This window comes from Ictalurus furcatus, chromosome 7, assembly GCF_023375685.1.
Source record: "Ictalurus furcatus strain D&B chromosome 7, Billie_1.0, whole genome shotgun sequence".
NCBI lineage: Eukaryota > Metazoa > Chordata > Actinopteri > Siluriformes > Ictaluridae > Ictalurus > Ictalurus furcatus.
In genome coordinates this window covers 21,823,386-21,842,993 of record NC_071261.1, presented here as the reverse complement: position 1 = coordinate 21,842,993, position 19,608 = coordinate 21,823,386, and positions in this window count along the sequence as shown.

Sequence of the window (19,608 nt, the reverse complement as noted above, 5' to 3'; positions counted from 1 at the left end):
ATAGACCTGTCCTTTTTTGTTTTCACTTTTTTATTTTTACAAGTTTAAAGCTGCAGCACTTCATTTTTACGTCTCTATCGTCATCTCTGTTTGAAACATAAAACCTCAAGTTTTTAAGTAGGTTGTGCTTCAGTATGGCTCCTCTGCACAGGTGAATCTGATGGTTTGAGGGAGTCATTTGGGTTGTATATTAACTCCAATACTTGACAACAGAGGTGGCAGCGAATACGGTTTTCTTAGAGTAGAGGTGAGTTGCTCTCTCTCATAGCTAGCAGAAAACAAGTGCAATTTACCATAGGAAAATTACCATTCCCTCATAGGGGGAACATAGGAAACTCGATGCCTAGCAGAATCAAGCAAACAAGTGTGGTAATGTTAGCTAGCTACCTATTGAGCCACTGAAATTCCTGACCTGTTCTGCTTAAAAAAAGCCATCTCTGCATCAGTATTAAAGCCCTTCAGATATGGGGTTTCCCCATTTGACTACAGGCTCTCCACAGTTCGGTTTCTTGGTTTTTGACAATAGGTGATTCCCCAGATGTCAATGATGATTGCATTTAGAACTATCCAGATTAAAAGCAGCCATCTAGATGAAAAGTTTAAATTCTAAGCAACTCTTGTAAGGACAAGCTACAAACACTCCACCATCCTCAGCACCCACATGCGATATAGTTGCCAGCTCTTCTTCGTTCAGTTTACAAATTTGACGTAACCACACAAAGGCGTGGTGACGTCACAGACTACACAAATGGCGTCAAACAGAAGTTTCCTGAGAAATCCGACCCAACAGCTCAAATGATAAATCATTATTATAAGCTTACCGTTGTGAATCAGGGTAAGGTAAGGAGCCAGTTTTGAACACTGATTTTTTTCACATACTTGCTCAATAATTGATTTTGGTTCATTTTTAACAAAAAGGTTTCATACTGCAGCTTTAAAAGATCACTGTAAAACAATTCAGGTGGTTAAACTTGAAATGAAAGTTCACCTGCTGCCTTAAAAACATGAGTAAACTCAACTTGAAGATAACCTTTGTTTCTACTCATTTTACAAGTCATGACAATGGATTACTTACTTACATAAGTTTAATTTTTGAAAACTTATCAACTTGAGTTCAATATCCGAAACTTGTCAGGCAATTGGAGTTAAAGAGAAGGGATAAGTTCACGTAACTTAATGGGGCTATCTGTTTTACAGTGAAGATCTAAACCCTGTCATCTCATGTTTTTAGTTTCACTTCATTTGGATAGTTCTATTTACAACTTGTGATGTTTAGTAGATCCTCCATAGATGATCAAGGACTCTATTGATTAAAGACTTGATTTTATGACATGCTGCTGAAAGGTAAGTAAACATCATTTGATATTGTGTGGTAATCAGCCGCTTCATAAAAAGTCTTGCAGAGAGTGTGTACATTGATGTCATTTAAACAAAACAAAAAAAACAAAAACATAGAAATATACAAAGCCCCATCACTTCTACAGATTACATGTTGAATTCACCATGATAATATTGTTTATGTTGAATGGCATGGTGGGAATACATGATAGCACATGCATGGAATCCAGCTTTGTAAAATGTTTCTAAATAATGAAGGTGTGGATGTAAGTCACATTTAAATAAAAAAAAAAAGGTGAGCTACCACAGAAATTGCAAGACAGCAACTTTCTCATTGTAACAGATGGAGCTTTGACGGAATTTATACTTTCCTCAAACACTGACATCTACATCATACAGAGTGACTACATTTGTAAGTAAATGTGTTTGAGACTAAATGCATCTATGTGCAATTTACAAAGACACATATGTTTTCCATGACCTGTACTACAGAAAAGAGAGGAAAAGAGACATTGCTGTATGTCAGTGTCTAAAGTCCTGACAGCAGAGATGCTGTCAGTAAGCTCAGAATGTGCTAAACAAGCTGCTGTTCAAGCTGAATGCTCCAGTAAGTTTCATTAAAAGCTCTGATTAATTTTATTTGAGGAGACTTCAGAAGCTGGTAGAGCATGCAGCAAAGGAAAAGCCTGATAAAACTACAGAGGACAGCTGGAGAGAGAGAGAGATAGAGAGAGAGAGAGAGAGAGAGAGAGAGCAAACTCTGTCTTGCTGCTCGCTGAAAAAGGCATACCAGCGGATTTTAATTAAAATTCTTTGTTGAATGATAACAAGCTTTGCGAAGTTTGTGATATCCACATTTCAGCAATCAAAAGATGTTTCTGCCGAGGATGAAGTTCACACTGGAGCTGCATTCAAGCAGAATCTTCGAATTACTGAACAAAAATTATTTATAGTCATGAAAATACATTTAGTTTAGTATAAACATGAATAAATATTTAGTTTTTAAAGAAAAGCATCAATTTGTTGTTTGATAAATGGATGAGCTTATGGTACTTACAGTTACGATTTCATACTATTTAATTTTTTTTATCTCTTATCACTCGTGTTTTTATGTGACAGCAATCAAAATCAATAAACATTGTAGGCAAGAGAGAAAAACAGGAGAGAGCATTCTTCATATGTACAAAGGCCGGCTGACCCTGAGCATGAGATGAAGGTGCCTCGGGACCTGGACACACACATGCACACAGATCTGCAAGTTGTTGTCATGGTAACCATGGAAAGCAAACACTTCAATTAAACTGGATGGACACCTGGAGTAAAATGATTAAACTAGTCAACAATAAGCCTAATATGTATATATAAGAATGTGTGTGTGTGTGTGTGTGTGTGTGTGTGTGTTGACTTAGACTCCATGTTCTTCCATATCCCACATGCCTAAACAAAGACATACAGTAGATATAGAGAACATTGAAATAATAAGTTTGGAAACAGACCCAAGTCACAATTGTTCCTTTATAAATGAGAAAAGTATGTAAGAACTGGCGAGTAACAGGGAGCAAAAATGTGGGAATCAGCATAGATTCAGACTCACAGACAGCATGTCCTTTAAAGCATGGAGAATATTACACACAACCTTGATATCTCTTAAGACAGTTATCTGTTCACTGATTCACTTTTATTAAGCTTTACCTATTATTGATTGTCTTTCTGATCTTTTATACATGCTATAAGTGACCTTTTCCTGAATGCTACAGCTAATTGAGAGAATCAGTTGTGAGCCAATCAATAGCCAAATCAATAGGTGAGTGATTCTGGCCTCCACCAACTGAAGAAGCAAAAATGTTGAATGGCATTCACAGTGAAGCATTACACTTTGTCATTAAAACAAATCAATGCAGTGTGTGAACAATATGTGAAGTTTTGACATTAAAATCTAGGGCTGCATCAATGCTGATGACAAGCACATTTACCCCTACTTGTAAAAAACTATTCTGATTCCAACATCTGATAGCAGGTCATATTTGTCAGAAGGAGTGGGCTGAGATGGATGCAGATGGAGTTAGAGTTATTTATTGAAAGGCTGGCAGACAAATCCAAAGTCTAGGTCAAAGAACAGGGTATGGTCAAGCAATCAGCAAACAGCATACACAGAGAAATATCAAAAATAAAAGTCAGGAAAAAATCAGCATCAAAACCAGAGTAGCGATCACAGAAACAACTGGAATGATAAGTTCAGATGCAAGATACAAACTGAACATTACTTCACACTGGGTGTGGTGTGAGAGTTTCCTTTAAACGGTGGGGTGATTGGGAAGTGGTGAGTGTGATCAGAAGTCTGGTGATTGGGAACTAGTTAGCGGTAGTGGGTTCTGGGAAGTGTAGTCCGGGGAGGCCATGTCTGTAGGCCATGGTGTGTTGAGATGAGTTCATTAATGGAGTTGACCTGACAATATTAGGTGAGGCTAGTGTATGTTTGGCAAATGATGCTCTCAAAAACATCAAGAGGAGGAACTGTAGCATGTTCCTACAGGATAAAATATCTTAAATATAAAACTCAGCACTAGGACTTCCTCACTAGCAGCACACAGCAGTAACTAATAGTGCAGTAAACATGTGCTAGGTGAGAAAAAAGACCAACAAATTATGCCATGTGAGTGAATATAATGGCTCTTTCCCAATACGTTATTCTTGATGATCAGCCATTATCGATAATTGACAACAAGGGATTCTGACACAATGAAGACAATGAAACCTACTTTATTTACAGCTGTACAGAAGCATTTTCTGAAGTCATACAATGCCCACTCTTCAACACTGCAACTAACATGATCCTAGGTAACTATTGTAACATTGACCTAAGGACAAACTGAGATACCTTCCAGCACAACAACGATCCAAAGCATAGAGCAAAGGAAACTCTCAGTTGGTTTCACAGAAAAAAAATCAAGGTGTTAGAATGGCCCAGCCAATCATCTGACTTGAAACCAATGGAACAAGATTTAAAGACAATATGTTTAGAAGAATGGGCCAAAATCACACCTGAATACTGCGCCCGATTAATTTCTTCATACAGGAAGCATCTTGAAGCTGTCATTACAAACAAACGCTTCTCTACTAAGTATTCAATAAATTCCAGTTAGTGTGTTAATACTTTTTTTCCTGTGTCATTCCACTTTATTACACATAACTTCATTTATGGACTTTACTGTTGTGAATTCTTTATATTTCCGGATTTCCTGAGTTAATACTGACGTCTGGTGAAAATTTCATGTGAATAGCCACACCATAAATATATTTACTGAAAAAAAATATTGACGTGTCTAATACTTATTTCGCCCGCTATAAATGACATGTTCTGTGATGTCCCTGATTGATTAGTAATATAGGTATCAGTATCGTTACCGATGAGAAACAAAAACTATTTGAAAATAACGGTACTAATACGTCTGATGCGGTCAGCCGGCCTTTGTACACATGAAGAATGCTCTGTCCTGCTTTTCTCTCTTGCCTACAATGTTTATTGATTTTGATTTCTGTCACAGAAAAACACGAGTGATAAGAACATTAAAAACAGTGCACATAATTTCAGTGGATGTGAAAGCTAGTGCAGGGATGGAAATGACTGACGGCAAGTGGAAGGAAGAATAATTAATTTATCAACAGCCGGCAGTCTGCTGTGTATAGCTAATTAAAACTGCTGATAACCTAAGCATCAGCTCTGTGTGTCTGCATTTGTGCTGTGTGTGACTTCTAACATGTTCATGTACATTTGCTGGGCACATGAAACATTAGCCATTAAAATAAAACAGCTCAAAATTCATATTCCCACACAGCAGGTCAGTTACATGTAATAATTTATTCCAGCTAAATTGCACAATTTCCAAGTACAATTCACTGAGCTGTTTCAGTGCGGAAACATGGTTAGTCCTTTTTACTTCCTACTGTTTACTTCCAATTTAGATTCAGCCACTTTCCCCAACAGCCTCTCCATCCTCTATTACACAGCCATTCCAACAATCCGGGAGACTAAAGACCTCACAGCTGTAGTCTGCTGATGCATCAATCAGACTCTTGGAGAGAGAAATATTAGTCAAACACACATTTTGGTCACATAATCAGTGCCCTAAGACCTCATTTACACACACTGATTGCTATATTGATATTATATCAGAGAGCTGATATCTAATATTTATTGAAAGTTAAACAGTGAACATAGAGTTTATCATTATAAAGTTTCATTGATGGCGCAATATGAATGATAGTGGCCAAACTATAACACCCAGACACACACACACACACACACACACACACACACACACACACACACATACACAAGTTGGTTACATTTTTTAAGACTGTAAAGCCCTATTGGCTTCATGAAATGTTTCCTCTGTATACCAAATATGGCAAACTAAACTTAGTGTTCTGACTGGTTAATTTGTGTTAGTTTATTTACTTTTAGTTTCTCCTCCAAAAGCATTTCAAATAAATGACAGAATTATAGAATAAAATATTCACCTCGTTCATGCTCATTACATGTGCAGCTGTATTTCACATGTGCCTTCCCTATCACTGCTGATAACATGAGGAAGCAGGCTGAAATATATTAGTGTAAATGTACATGAAAGCTAGGTTTGTTTTATTTAGTGAAATCACCTGACATGACTGTCACAGACTTCCTGCAAGAAGTCTGGACAAGAATGAAATCAGCCCTTGTTTATACCATTCTGTGTATATTTCTTATGACCGCTAGTGGTGGTGGTGCAGTTGCTTCTACCAAAATCCAAAATGATCCACCTTATATTGATGTTTCGTTTGTTTTGGTTTGGTTTGAAACACAGGCATAGGAGCTTAGCCTTGCTTAGCCATTCTTGCTTAAACATAGTTGTTTGATCCTGTCACGATGCACGTATGGACGCAAATGCAGATATTCAATTATGTATATAAAATGGCAGAAAAAACAGAGATATAATCCAAAGAAATGTCGAGATTAAGGCAATGGTCAGGTGATAAACAAACAACATGAACTAGGGCGGGCAAAAGCAAGACCAGAAAACCAGAAACAAGATTTTAAAAATGTGAAAAACAACCGCTTGGCATAGACTGGTACAAAAAAACAGAGTACCAGAGTACCAGTACTTACTTCACAGTGAGTCCTTAAATACTGTAAGTGTGTGATTGAGCAAATATGTGCCAACAACACAGGACAGTACAATGCTACTAAAACAGGACAAATGGTACCAGAAGTGACAGTGTAACACCGAGCAGTACACAGTTTCAGAGTGGAAGTGTCCAATTTAACAGGTAGTGCAAAAGATAGGTGCCAAAGAGTAACACTATAATTTAAAGTGGTATAAATGTAAACATAACAGAATATGACTTAGTATTCAGCAGATTAGCTTATACCATATATGAACATAGCAGATATTGCAGTAGCAACCAGGTAAAGTGTATAATACTGACAATAAATTACATACTATATTTTTATAAATACAGTAGCCGCAAAAATGCAATAGAGTCAATGCTGGAATGGGCAATGGGAGTGGGATGGTGTTCAGTTCAGAGTGTGTGTGTGCGTGTGTGTGTGTGTGTGCGTGTGTGTGTGTGTGTGTGTGTGTGTGTGTGTGTGTGTGTCAGTCCAGTCTCTGTGTATTAAGGAGTCTGATGGCTTGGGGGAAGAAGCTGTTACACAGTCGGACCGTGAGAGCCCATAATCAGTAATCAGGTGAACATGAACGTGAGAGAGTCTGTGGTGGATGGATGTTGTAGTCCTCGGCAGCCAGGTTTGTAGGGAATTGGCAATTGTAGTTGGACACCAATTCCAATGTTGACATGACAGATGTTACTGGAGCTTCAGAACTGCATCCACAGGAACATGCAGGGCATTTAGCACAGACTTTTAGCAAATGTCCTACAATAGTAAATATTTTTCAGTCCAAGTCTCGCAGATGAGCAAAAACCCATCATTATATACATGCTGAATAATAATAGTAAACATTAAACTATTTCCATCCATCCATCTTCTATACCGCTTTATCCTTTTCAGGGTCACGGGGAAACCTGGAGCCTATCCCAGGGAGCATTGGGCACAAGGCGGGGTACACCCTGGACAGGGTGCCAATCCATCGCAGGGCACACTCACATACACATTCACACACTACGGACACTTTGGACATGCCAATCAGCCTACCATGCATGTCTTTGGACTGGGGGAGGAAACCGGAGTACCCCCTGCAGCACGGGGAGAACATGCAAACTCCGCACACACAGGGCCATGGTGGGAATCGAACCCCCAACCCTGGAGGTGTGAGGCGAACATGCTAACCACTAAGAAAAAAAACACATATAACACTCTTGTCCCTTGTTCCTTTGATTTCTTACCTGTTCACAAGCTCACATTACGTGCAGTATGCATTCACTGAAGTGAAGAGAATATATAAGTATTGGTAAACTTCTTTTTGTGAATTAGCTACCTAGCTTACTCTTGTAGTTTTAATTGAAGTGTGCTTATGAATTCATTTAGCACACCATATATCATCATATACTTCAGGTAACTTGTTATTGAATACAGTATATGACAGCACCTTCTACTAAAAAATACTCGTTAACTTTGCTTACTGCATCTAGCATGGTCAATCTCTCTCTCTCTCTCTCTCTTTCTCTCTCTCATTTGTAAATGATGAATTGTAGCTAACGTTTGGGCTCTTTTTGTGCCAGTTCCGCAGCTTTTACTTCCACAACCGGTAAAAATACAGCAGGTTCAGTCTTTCATATTCATTAGAATTTTGCTAAATACAATAAAGAAATGTATGAATAACTAGTTGGCATGCTAACCATCACCAATGTAATTCATATACCTAACATACTCCCTTCTCATTATTACATATTTATCCTATTAGTTTCACTGTAGTGAGTAATTCCTAGTAGTCATGGTATAAGAGGTTAAAGAACCTAAAAACAACATTAAAAAAAAACCCATTTTGATGTGGCAGACATGTTTGCATAAAAAAAAAGCCCTGAAAACTGAAGAAAAGAAAAAAAAAACACTAAAGGTTAGCTATTTACATATTACATATGATATCGAAATCACCAGAAAGATATTTGTCTACAAAAATAAATGTATGTTATTAAAATTTGATCAGGATACTATACAGATACCTGACACGACAGTGCTTATGTAGCAGAAATGACAGGCGCTAAGCCATTAAGTGATAGAAAAGAGGGAAACCACTCCGCCCTTCCAACCCTCAATATGTTTCCATCTACAGCATGCCACAGCTGGATCTCATTCTGAATACCAATTTTATGAGCCCAGTGCTCCTTACCTCGAGGCAAACCTGCAAAATTGACTTCTTTATTTTCTATAGATCATAGTCATTCATTTATGAAGGAATGATTTTGGTTCAGTTGATTCATTCAGGTTGTCTCAAGCAGATTCTTCTTCGTTAGTTCTCTGTATTTTATTATAAATATTAGACACAGAGTATTTACAGTTCAGTTTCAACTGTGCCTCTTCTGCTATAAGATACACATGTATTACTTTGACTAGGTTCAGTAAATATGTATGTAAGCATTAGGTATAAGAGAGAGAGAGAGAGAGAGAGAGAGTGAGACAGTCTGCAGTTCTGTCAGCTTGCTAGGCTTGCTCTCTCCTGCGGGGACTCATTAAGAAGCTCAGTCTCTGTTGTCCTACTGATTGATTATTTGTATGTGGGAAGGTGTGGTTTTTTTTTTCTTGGATTGGACTGAACGTATAGAATAGGAATACACATTTGGCTGGTCCCTACAAGGACAACGTTTTGTGTTTATTTAGTTTGATTGCTTTTCCAAATAAAATCTGCAGCTTTTATTTTTTTTAAAAAATGAGAGACTAAAAGAGACCAAAAGTTTCCTGTAAGGTCTACTCATGCCATGAACTCCATTTCCTATCCTGCACTGCGGCCTACAAACATGGCCACCATGGACTGCAATTCCTAGATCTCGCACACCTGCATCCAATTCACATTGCAATCACAGCCACAGTATAAAGGGACTCTCATCGCACTCACTCAGGGAGATGTATACACCTATTTGTTGTGTTTGTGATGATACTGAGCATGCTTATCTCTGCTCATGGTTCTGTTACTGACCTTGTTTTGCCTAGTGTTTACTGATATTGTCCTGCCTCTGATATCCTGTGTGTTGATCGCCCAAACTTTTCCCTGTCTACTGATTCTGAGTTTTGCCTACATTTGGATTTGTCTGCCCCAATTGTTAATAAACACCTCTACCTGCATTTGCATCTGTCTGCCCATTCCTCACATGACAGTTACTATGGTTATGGTTAGGTTTAAATCTAGGCATAGGCGTTGCATTAATTAGCTGCATTATTAATTATGTCAAATGTTTATTATTCTCTTTGTGATGGACCGTAATCAAAATAATAAACGATGTTGTGGAATTACAGAAACATTTGCTTCTGTTCAGAAATTAGAGAACAAAACAAAAAACCTGTAGAATAGAAGCAGCATTTTGTTTGTTTATTTATTTATTTGAACATCTTTAGAAGTAGTTTCTGCTTTGTAGCTTTTTAACATGTCCAACACAGGAAATCAGGACTGTTGCTCGAACATATGTTTCATAGGGAAGTTGTTTCACGGGTGGACGACGAGGCTCAAGGCACAATAAAGCTATTTATTTTTACAATGAAATTCTGTCAACACAGCTATACAATCAAACTGTCTACAATCAGAGTGCATTAGCCTTAGGTAACGTTCACTATATGACACCTGATCAGCAAGTTAATGTACAATATCTCTTGGAACAGGCTTTCTTTAAAAAAATATTAATTTTTTTTACATTTAAAAATCACTGATCTATATTTTCATTATTTGAACCTTAGATTTCCTAAACAGAGTTAGTCTGCTACAACCTGAATGGACACTAGATATGATTGCATCATTTCTGTTTTTTTTTTTTCATGTACAGTATGAGACGTAAACAAACAGAATGAAAAAGCAGGTATTTTCACAGGGGACACATTATTCAACAGGGTATTGCCCTAGTTTCTTATAAGCCACAAAAATGAAAATAATTCTTTGAGTACTGTTCAAGTTTTTTCATTTCCTATTGTGTGTCTTTTACTTTAGTTGAACAAGATAAACTGCATGTTTTCATGTTTTTTGTTGTGGGTGTTTAGTATTGTTAATTACACACAGGGTAAACATTGTAATGAGTCAAACGGCATTACAATTAGTAAAAGCCATGCCTCTAGGGCTGTGACTCAGCGTTTCACATCATTTGCGTGACATTACTTCTGTGAGTACGCTAAACACTTTGAGCCCTGTTAGAGAAACATGACTTGCTTCAGCAGTGCTTCAGTTACAGTATCTGATTCACCTTAGCATCAAAAGTGTTCTCTCTCGTGTGTGGTGTGTGACACTGATGTGTTTGTGGTGTTGGTCTATGGATCAGACCTCTGACACTAGGCTACTCGACATCACCCAAACCCAGGTCTGTCACTCAGCTAAGCTCAGACAAAGAGAGAGAAAAGGAGAAACCAAGCGAGGGAGACAGGGGGTGTGAGTGACAGATGATAGGGGTAGTAGACACGGGGGGACGGAATTAATTTCAGAAACGGGAAATTGATGGGAAGAAGAAAAGTGTGATTCAGGTGTGAAGGAAGGGCGGAATAACACAAAGCTTTGGCTATCTCTCTCTCTCTCTCTCTCTCTCTCTCTCTCTCTCACACACACACACACACACAAATGGATTTTTTTTTCCATTGTTATTTTTCTTTTGATTCTTCTATGATAATTATCTTGATTACGATCACGTTTTGGCCAACTCAAGGTTTCTTATCTTAAATTATTATTCCTATTTGACCTTCTGTAATTGCTGCTCTTCCTAATTATATACGAAATAAAATGACCATGGATTAGATCTATCACAAGCCGACATACTGATGGATACACTGTAGAATGTTAAAGCATACTGAAAAGTCCTGTGATGTTTTATTTAACATAAAACTCTCCCCTGGTGTTGTGCGTTAATGCATTTCTAATTTATCAGATGCTAAGTGACATGATAGCTGTTTCACTTTCCTTCAACAATGCAGTCAGCTAAAAGCTGCTGTCAGGAAACAGATGTGGCTGTGGAGCTCATAAACATGCACACACACACACACACACACACACACACACACACACACACAATAACTTTACAGTGTCTCCACTCGTCCCTTAACAAAATCAAGCTTTTAACACCCTTTTCCTAGCACTGCATTGTTTTTAGGTTGTTTACAGAAATTTTATATATACTATGTATTTCATTTAACACTTTTAATTCACCTACTCTATACATATAACAATAAACCTACCTTGACATCACATGACCTAACTCACATACGGGAAAAGTCCACATGTAACAATAAATCATACTTTAATATGAAGTATAGGAATACAAATTTTAATGATCTCTTCAAACCAGGTCATGAAGTGACATATGATGTAACATCTGCTCAAAATCATGTAGTCATATAGCCATGTTTCTGTGAACCTTCTTGCAGAGTTCAGATCAGATCAGCGTTTGCAAATGTCATGAGGAACCAGCATGGCACTGGGAGGGGCTATGTTTGAGTAGAGTCTGGAGAAAGTGCATGTCGATGTCCAGGTAGGAGGAGTACAGACTTCTTGGAGTGGCAAGATGTAGAAGGAAGACCCAACCACCCAGCAGTGAGAATGAAGGTTTGATGGAGGAAAATTAACTCCACAGGCATGCTAGTCGTCTAGATGGTGGGGCATATGGAAAACTCTGAGCGGAGATGTTAAGGGAGAACTTGTCCAGGTTGGGAGAGTGAGAATGCATAGAGGGAGACCCCACCCTAACCCCAGGGTTGTGTGACTCACAACTACAGAGACCAAGTTGACCATGATAGCATCAATGAGCCACAGGAGACAGAAGAGCAGAGAGAGACCTGACCCAGTGGATATATTAGGGGAATGGAACTCCTGAAGCTCAGTAGTGATGGATGCAGAATAGTGAGAGAGGACCACTCAATCATGCTAGTGGCACGTATTCACAGACCCACAAGTTACTGGACAGCAGGTGATGTTAAAAGTTCAGAGCAGTGAGGTAACCCAATTCTGCTGAGAGGTGTGCTGGTCTGAGCAGTGCAGTGAGTAATAGCTAACAGGTCATACAACCAGCTCTGAAAAGTATGAAAATTACACTCACCATACCCAAGGAGTTGATAGGAGATGATCAGAGTCATTCACACAGAAAAAGAGAGAGAATAGACTAAAAGTGTTTAAAGGTAGAAAATCCCAATTAATAAAAAAGTGCAAAAACTCTGGTTGAAAGGGGGGGTCATAAGAGTGAAGTGCTCGAAATGTATGAACACACAAAAAGTATTTTGTTGTTACATTTTGTTAGTTAGTATTTTGTTGTTACAAGACTTTTCTTACTTTCATCCAGTGTTCCCAGGTTAAACTCCACAACCACGACTGTGACCAGGATCAATCAGTTACTGAACTGTTACGATGAGTGAATGAAAGAATGAATGATATTTTTTTAAGGTTGACTTCAGTTCCACTAATAATGTACTTAAGTCATTTTTTTTTTTTTTAATCTTTCTCAGCCCTCCTCTTTTACATGCTGAACATTACTGATAAGTTTTATGGCATGATCAGTTCTGAAGGTCTCAGTACAAGAACAGATAGAGTTGTTTTCTCTCCTTCGGATAGAGTTTGTTTTTCCCATCTCCCCGGCGCCTATCCTCTTATCTCGTGTATATATGCTATGGTTTTTGAGCATTAAACTGAGAAGCTTTGCACTTACCTACGTGTTATGTGTGAAATTCTTCCTGAGCTAAGATCAGAGGGAATCAGCCATTGCAGCGTCCAAATCCTGGTATCGTACAAGAACTTAATCACCTTAATGCATTCTTAAATTTATTTAAAATACTCAATTAATCTTTCAGAATTAATTATCTCATGTTCTATATGTCATTTGAACAGTTTGAAAAAAGTCTCAACAAAGTCTCAAAGCTTTAAAAAAAAAAAGTAATAGCAGTACTGAAGTGTCTCCAATTAAGTGGAACTTGTACTGAAGTTCACAGCACAGGCAGTACGTAGTCTGTCAAAATCCTGACCTACTTCACCAGGTGTAAAGAATGGACAATTTTCTGCCCTTTTGAGAAAAAAAAAGGTTAGAAGACATGCTCTCATAAAGACAAAACCCCATGCATTTGTACAAAACACGTCACTTCTCTTATTGAGAAAGTTATGATACTGCAAGATATAATATTTTCCCTTTTATTAACTAAGAGGGAAAATACACACGTGGGAAATACATATGTTTTTGGTGCAATTCCTCTGACACAAGCTTTAGCGTCATAATTTTAAAGCACATCAGGAGATCCAAGCATCAGCTGTGCCATCTTACCTTAAGAGCTCGTCACATTTTAAACAGGTGTATTTTAACCAGTCAAAGCACACTCACATAGATTTTACTCCTTACAGTGATGCTGTCCACTTCTTTGGTGTATCATAGTATATAGTAATGAATGTTTCAGTGTGTTCTATTGCACAAATGTTTAACATCTATACAAACACATCATACAACACATACATAAAACATCAAAGCGACCTCCCAAAACAAATAATTGAAGTGTGGACATTCATCACTGAGCTTTTCACCACTAATCACTTTGAATGTCACCTGATTAGGCGAAGCATGGCTGAGTGAAGCGCAATGTCATCATCCCTATAGCTTTCATAACGTATGTCTCGTTTCTATGATGTGAGACAGGATAGAAAGGATGTATTATGACTTTATCTTCCAGCCATCAGTAGATCTATTCTGTGCCATACTTCTTTGGTCACCATCAAATTTTTACCAAGTTAGTTTGATATTTTTGTTGAAAGAGATTTTAGAAATTTAAAGCAACCAAAGTATATATATGTTTAGAGCATGTGTCAATCTCAAAGCCTGCATGCCAAGGTGATGTTTCATTCTGGACACATGAGCTTGTAAAATAATCTTGAAATAGCCCATGGTACTCTAATAATCAACATTTTCACACTATTTAGAATTCACAGCACACCCGTACCATGGTGACTGCCCACGTTCCACACATGCCACTGTACAGCATAGCTGGGCTTACATCTCACAGCATTGGTTAAAATCAACACCTATCTTCTGCGTTTAAGGCAAATCAAATACAGGTCTAAAAAGATTCAGAAACATATAGACTTCATATTAAACCATAATGAACTTTCCTTTTACTTTCACACTATACGTTGTTACCCAGATGAGGATGGGTTCCCTTCTGAGTCTGGTTCCTCTCAAGGTTTCTTCCTCTTAACATCTTAAGGAGTTTTTCCTTGCCACTGTCTCCACTGGCTTGCTCAATAGAGATAAATTCACACATTTAAAATCTGTATACTGTGTTTATTTGTATTTGTAAAGCTGCTTTGAGACAATGTCCATTGTAAAAAGCGCTATGAATTGAATTGAATAGAAACATATAGAGTATTGGACTATTGTGTGATTCAGTGACTCCAAATCCAAAAATGTATCACTCAGTTGATAGAGAGCAAAGACAAGAAGTCAAAGACTAAGGACATAAGATAATCCAGTGTGAATTCTTCTTAGCCTACCAAAGGTGGTCCAATGAAGGACTACCGGTGAATTGGAGACAGGGTCATGGGTGCCCAAGGCTCAGTGATGTGTGTAGGGAGTGCTAGCTTGTCTGGTACGAAGAGCTACTATAGCACAAAATACTATAGCACTATGCGGACAGCTGGGTGTGTGTGTGTGTGTCATTTACCTGGGGATGCACTGTGGGAAGAAGGCAAGTCTTGGAAAACATATAATTTTTTTTTCCCTAAAACTTGCCTTCTCCCCATAGTGCATCCCCAGGTAAATGACACACACACACACACACACAAACATCCAGCTGTCCACATAATGCATTATATATATATATATATATATATATATATATATATATATATATATATATATATTTCAGGCCTAATTGTGACCTAATTGCACATGTATTTGAATCCAGTTGAACAGCATCTTGTTCTATTTTCATAGGATATTGATGTTAATTGAGAACATAGATATTATTTTAAATATTTTAAAGCTTAAAATTATGGCCCTTCAAGAGGTCACATAAATACTGCTGTGGCCTGGGTAGAGTATAACACCCTTGGGTTAGAGCAAACTCTGTGTCTTACTAAGTCTTACTATAAATAACTTAAATAGTAAGAGAAAGTCTCTGAGACATGCAGATCCCTGAGGCTGAGTTCCTTCATTAGCCCTACATGCAGCTCTAAACTACACTGTAGTGAACTGGCTTAAAATAGCGTTTTATAGTATGAGTTGGTGAGTGTAATAAAGCAAAACAGAGCACTCCCATCTGTTCTCCTCTGTTACAAACTGCTTGCTTGCAATCAGTTGCAAGTTGTTCCCCCCCCCCCCCCCCCCTTTTTTTTTGTTTTCTTTTGGGGGTGTTTTTTCTTCCAGAGTAAATCAAAACTATATCATGTCAGGATTATGCATACAGTGAATAAAAATGAACAAGCTTATGGTTTCTGGATCAGTATCGAGTGTTTATTACAGCTTGACAGCTGAACCCTCAACAGTAACATGAACAAGAACAAGAAAGAAAAAAAAAAACACGAGGAACTGTGTTGAAAAGTCGTTCACAAAGTGTGTGAAAATATGCAGGAATTCTATTTGAAAGGTAGTTTTCTGTACTTGGCAGAGAGCTTGTAAAAGACTAGCAGAGTCTGGAGTGTGTTGAGTCAGAGTTGCCATCATGATGAGCCAAAACAAGCTGACTTCAACTGCCCTACAGTCACATCTGACTTCCTCTGCAATAGAACACAGTTAGAGCACGAGAGACAACGTGAGTGATCACTCAGCTCTAAGAAAACACATGCTGAGATAATAACACAATGTTCTCATTTATTTTACTGCAGGGAAGTTTACATTTAATGACTGCAGACATTTCAGAAAAGTCAGTATTATATGTGTTTAAACATGTTTGATGAGAGTTGTGGGATGAGTACATGACAGTCTTTTGATTACAGCAGCAGATCTGACAGATCGGGTATAAACTATTTTTGGGATGGTCCATGCACAGCAGCAGAAAGCTGAAGTAGAGCATCAGAATGCACTTGATTTACTGCATGCTTTCATCTGATCATTTTATATAATCAAAGGGTAATCCATAGCAAGGAGAATTTCTAGTTTCCAGAATCCATTTCTGTGTCAGTCATAGGGCTTATATGACCCTTTAGTCTAAAATTTCAGCTACCTACAGTATATTGGTGCCTTACACAGTTGTGTTCTCTGTGTAAATTGACCCATTAGCATCTATAAACAGAATGTCTTTGAACTGTATTATTTTTGTCCTCATTTGAGGTCTACCAGGGTTTTAAAAAGCATTAATGAATACACAGTCAACTGCTTATGGTAAAGGGTTTCATTCTACAGGTAGAAAATGCGGTGTGTCTGTTTGCCATGAATACTTTATGAATACACTTGAAGTGCAGTTAATTAGAATATACTTTGTTTTCTGAACCAAGAACGTTTCCCATGTCAGAGAGATTCGGTTTATCCAAACAGCTTAAATGAATCTCTTTAACTCTGATGTAAACACAGATGCCATCCTTTTTTCATTTGGGATTAAGAGAGGATAATACCCTCCTAAAACGACATATTTATGTGTGGTGACATTAACATGCATTATTTCAAAGCAGGTGTCATGAAAGGTGTCAAAGAGCATTTGAATATGTATTAGACTTTAAAATAATAACAGTAATTGATGCTGCCTTGCAAGCAGAATGGAAAGTGTTTGCAGTTGTTTTAAGCCAGTATCAAAGCACACAAGGGCAACATGTATAACATGCATCATTCATTTTTGTGTGTCTATGTGTGTAGCTCTCCTACATAAAGTATGAATTCTGAATCAAACATATTCCAAGGTTATGCGCTCTCTCTCTCTCTGTCTCTCTCTCTCTGTCTCTCTCTGTCTCTCTTGTTCTCTCTTTCTGTCTGTCTCTCTCTCTGTCTCACTCTCTCTCTCTGTCTCTCTCTCACACACACACACTCACACACTAATTGGCTGGCGTTGAAAAGCACACCTGCCCTGACATACAGCTGTAAAGCAAGAACACATCATGGTACGATTTTCTTACTATCCTCCCTTGCCAGTACAACTGCCTTTTATAATAAACCAGTTTCTCCCCAGAGGAATAAAAAATATATCCTAACACTACAACATCCGTCTATAACCCAGTCATGATGGCGCATTTCAGTTGCATCCTTAGTGCGACACCATGGCTGTCACTTTTGACAGTGGTATTTGACTGACTGCTTTTAATCTGGCTCGTCTGCACAGAGGATGCCTGTCAGAGCTAATAGGAAAATTTATTCAGTGCTTCCAGGAAAGATGTTATTTTTTGTGGATTTTGATCTGCAAGAGTGTATATTGTAAACAAGAAAGAAACACATGTTAAAGATGGTGACAGGTTTTGCGGCTGTGTTTAGCAGGAGACAGTTGGCAGATCCAGGTTTACTTTTAAACTGAATTGGGTCCTTTGAATATGGACTGTTCATGATGAGCGAGTGGGGGCCAGGCCCACATATTTATGTGACTCGATTCTAAAAGTTATAAGGATTAAGCTTAGGGTAAGGAGAAAATTAAGTGTTCCTACCTTTTCCTACATCTTAGTCCATACTAAATTAAAAGAAATCAAACCACAGCCCCTTTACTCAATTAAATTCATATGAATTTTTCATAAGACCAGGTTTGTAAATTCAGTTAGCTTAGTGAGGGTGCTGTCCATGGTGCTGCTCCATATCAAACCACTGTGCAACTCTGTATATCGATATTTTAGACTATGATTAGGATAAATACGCCTTCTCCTGCAGAATATCAATTCAATTTTCTTTGTATAGTGCTTTTAACACAAAGCAGCTTCACAGAAATCCAGATGTAGAGTTAGAACATTAATGAACAAGCCAGAGGCAGCAGTGGCAGAGAAAACTCCATGAAACGACATGAGGAATAAACCTTTAGATGAACAAGACACAAAAGGGTACCCATCCTTTACTGGGTTATACCAGATAGTAGGATTGTAACTCATTACTCTTCTACAAGTGTATACTATAATGTCACACAGTACTAAGTGTGTTGAGGGGTGTTTAGATTACCCACTGAAGCAAGGGTGAGTCTTGGGAAGTGAAATGTTTATGGTATTCATGTGGGTGCTTTCACATACATATAGAAAAATATATCAGAGAAATAGAGGCTCTTGTTTGAATGCCATTCAGTAAATCCTCTCAGTCCTCCTCGCTCCAACTGCAAGTGCTAGCCCAGGCACTTTTCAAGCATGATGAATGACTATTCTGTGCTGGAATCCTTCCGATGAGCATTTCATCCCACATTCACATTTAAACACAAAGCAACCAATACTCCAATACTCCTCATAAATGAACATCCACTTTGTCTGAAAAATCCCTTCAGGTTGTCTCGACTTACAGGATCATCTGTCAATGCAATCAGGCCCATAACTAAGCTCATAACACTGCCTTTGATCCTAAACCTTCACCTTGGCTCTCCTTGTCAATGTGCATCAAGCATGGGAGAAAAGTCACCTGTATTCCTTGCTAGGAAAGGGTGAATGCAATTGTCCAGGGATTGAACATATTGATCCTTGGATGGAGCTATCTCTGAGGGGAATGCTTAGCTGCATTTAGGGGCTTTGTATGTTAATGGATGGGTGTTTGAGGAAATAGAAAATGTTATCTGGGGAAATAGGAGTTTGGTTTGGGAGTGTTTAATATGCCTGTGGTGTATCTGAATCTTCAGACAAATGGCCACACAGCCACAATATGCACCTTGTGGAAAATGATCCACACTACCTGAAATGAAATGCATTAGAAGCAGAAATACATTCCTTCAATTGAATGTGAATTAAGAATCATAGCAGTGTTTAACCCAGTTAGACAACCTATCTTATACGGCATCTATTCTTACAGACTTTTGACTTGTCCACAGTGCTGCTCTCACATGGCTGCAAAGGTAATGATGCATGATAGCATGTCTACATTTCAACCGACACAGATTACAGGATAGTCACAATGCAGCAGTGCGTAAATAAATACAATGTGCATGTGCTTCTGCATCCTCCATCCTGCTTGCCCATTTCAGGCTCAAATAATGGTGGCATGGGTCTGCAGTTTGGCATTAGGATACAACCCTTTTTG